This window comes from Pinus tabuliformis, chromosome 3_1 (genome assembly GCF_031772625.1).
Source record: "Pinus tabuliformis cultivar Carrire ecotype Pingquan chromosome 3_1, CPIR1, whole genome shotgun sequence".
Classification (NCBI taxonomy): domain Eukaryota; kingdom Viridiplantae; phylum Streptophyta; class Pinopsida; order Pinales; family Pinaceae; genus Pinus; species Pinus tabuliformis.
The window spans coordinates 690,632,959-690,636,236 of NC_142301.1; positions in this window are offsets into that span (position 1 = coordinate 690,632,959).

The window sequence follows — 3,278 nt, forward strand, 5'->3', positions numbered from 1 at the left end:
AGGGCCCTGCGATCATGATCGTGATGCCACCGTCTCCACCGTCTCAGCATGCACCCGAGGAGGAAAAACTGCTATAGGACATCCTACAGGAATCCCGTAGCAGTTCAGCCAGCTAGAGTGTACACCATCAAGGCGCCTGCAAAACATAGAGCGGGCACATGCACCATCCGCAGCCAGGTAATAAGCGTCGTAGTCATCAACAGTCTGCGAGGAGGAACCCCCGTGTCCGTGCATGAAGCAGCAACAAGCAAATCCAATCACCATCATCCTGGAACCTGAAAATCATGTCGCGACCGCACAGGTAAGTGCCTCACCCTTCTTTCGTTCAAATTACATGAATAATACTATGAAATGTTTGCAAGTGTGGGAATGAATGGGTTGAGCAGTCGAATGGCCATTCCACTGGCCACGACGACCAGTCAGATGGTCTAGTCGGATTTGGAAAGTGGCGGTCGTGGCAAGCAAATCGGGTAATAGACACATGAGAAGTGTCCAGTCGGGGAGAAGCGACGTTTTAACAGAAGTGACGGCGGCAGATCTGCGGAGAATGATGCGGCAGTCAGGGAAACTTGCAGTGGAATGAGTAGGTGACGTCGTCCAACGGTCCGACAGGGACAGCTCACCCCCGCGCCACGAATTCCGCTGGGATTCAAATCCATCGGCTAGATCGCCATCCCACACATTTATCATCAGCCGTTTTGAAGTCGAGTGAGCGTCCGAATTTTTCTGAAGCTCGTTACTCCAAGTCTTCAGCTTGTTCGAACATCTGGTAGCGGCACAGAAGGCGCAGAACCACTGTCGTGCTCTCCAGAACCCGTGCGCTGCTTCTACAGGAAAGCTACGCTACAGGAAGCTCACTGCCACGAGGAAAATTGGTCTCTTCACGTCAAAGGTGGCGAATTGGAAAAGGTAAGCCTGAACCTGTTCCTCCCATGCAATTGGTTTCGAGGGTGGCGGAGTCGATGTTCTCAAAAACGTAAAACTACAGTCTCATCATAAAAATTGCAAGTGTTGTCTTCCTTTTGCATGAATTGTCGTTGAAATATATGTGGGGTTCTCTACAGGATGTGATTTGTAATTAAGCCCTGTTAAGGCTCATCTGTAGATAGTCTTCGTGAATTGTGTGCGTGGCAGAGGCGTAGTTCTATGCTCTGTCCCAAAAGACTAGTTTTTGATACGCACCCGCCACCTCCAGCTAACATAGCAGGTTTTCACCATGCCGGGTGGATTCATCAGAAAGGAACCGACCGACTCAAAGAAACTAAGGGAGAACCCTGAGGTGGTAGAGTTGTTCACTCGTGCGCGATGGATGTCGTTCTGCGACAAACTTCAAGGATATGATGATGAGGTGGCAGAGGAGTTCTTGCGAGCTCTGAAGCCAAAATCAAAAACGTTGGCCACCGTCAATTTCAGGGGTTTGAGTCTTAGACTCACCCCACAGTTCATCAGCCGAGTCACTGAGCTCCCAATGGGGGTACCGTGGGACAAGGAGGAGAGGAAATTAGGCCAGAAGGCTAAAAAGGAGTTCTTTCCACCAGAGGAGCAATTCTCAGAGGATAAGAACGGGGTTCGCAGAGCTAGCTTACTACCACTTTGGAGCGAGGTCAGCCTCCAAATTATGAAATACATCACGTGCGAAGGACGGTTCAGCATTGTATATGGGTACCATTTCCGACTACTCACAGAATTAAGGCATCAGATGGACCTACCTGCAGAAAGCAAACTAAGTATTCCCTACTTCCTCCTGCAGTCTATGACTGAATGTGCCACCAAATTACGAGAGGGCACGCCAGACCAGGTAGCTCATCATGGGCTCATTAAGCTCCTCGTGGAGGATGCACTCCACACATACAAAGTCCCTCTCTCGTGGGAAGCCTTCCGAAATCTGACTAAGGATGGCGATATAAAAATGTTGACCGAAGAGCTTGGTTCCTCCAGCAGCGAGGAGGAGTCAGTACCCACAGAGAAGAAAGGAAAAGGCTAAGAACCCACGGCCAAAGCATCGAAGAAAGAGAAAAAGGGGAAACAAGAGAAAAAGGTTGCCAAAGAGAAGGATGACAAATCCATATTGACGCCCAGAGAGAAAAGATTACAAAGTAGGGCGGACAGGACTGAGCCAGTCCACGTCAGTAAAGGCACCTCGACAACAGCCTCAACCAAGTCAAAAAGCAAAACACCCTCAGCCAAACAGGCTAAAACAGTGCCACCTGTTTCTACAGGAAAACCAAAAACGGCTTCTACAGGAAGCCAGAAATCAGCTGATACAGGGCCTTCTACAGGAAGCCCTGAGAAAGGAAAACCAAAGGAAAAGAGAGCCGAAATTCTTGCAAGGGAGGCAACCGCCGTGCTGGCCGCCCTTAGTACACCTCCTAAACCGAAGGAAAAGCGAAAGAGGGAGATCCCTCTGTATTTTAAAGCCCGGAGAAGTGTGAGAATCAAAACAGGCAGGCCACAACCTCCATCCAGCAGCCCAATTACGATAGAAGACACCCCTACTTCGCCCAGGGAGAGGTCCCCCTCAAAAATATCAGTCACTTATGAGCGGGGGAGCCCGAAGACAACTACTTGGAAAGAGAGGATGGACAGATTGGCTTCAGAAGCCCGGCTACAGGATGCTGAGGCTGCTCTACAGGAAACCTTAGCCCGGCTTAAGGAGACAGAGAGAATGGAGGGAGAGGCACCCTCATCACCACCGAGGGAAGACGAAGTAGAGCCACCGAGAGAAGAAGAGAAAGAGCATATTCCGGAGCCTAGTCCCCAGCCAAGTTTGAGCTCATATTATAACTTCTTAGAAGCTGGAAAAATCATACCACAGAAGTTCACTGTGCCACTTTTCTTTGCGTTGGAGGAAGAAAGAGTGAGAACGCACACGTGGATGAAAATAGCTAAATCAAAAGGCGTGGCAGATATAGGCCCCTTGGAGGAACAACTCAAGGAGGCACGAAAGGAATTAGCTATGGCCAAACACGTGGCAAACTGCCAGCGGGTGTTCCTACAGGAAGAGAATGAAAAATTGAAACTGCAGCTACAGGAACTGAAGAAAGGAAAGGGCACATCCTTAGGGGACATCACAGCAGAACAGCAAGGCAGAGAAGGACTGCAAGTCGGTCTTGGGGAGCCAACCTCGCATCTACAGGAAAGGGAACTGCAAGCACAAATTGAGATACAAGTTCTCAAACAACAGTTGCAGCAAAAAGAGGCACAATTGGCCTGCATGGCCAGTTGGGCCATGGATGCTATACAATGCAGACAGCCGGCCAAATCCTATGGCCTGTACC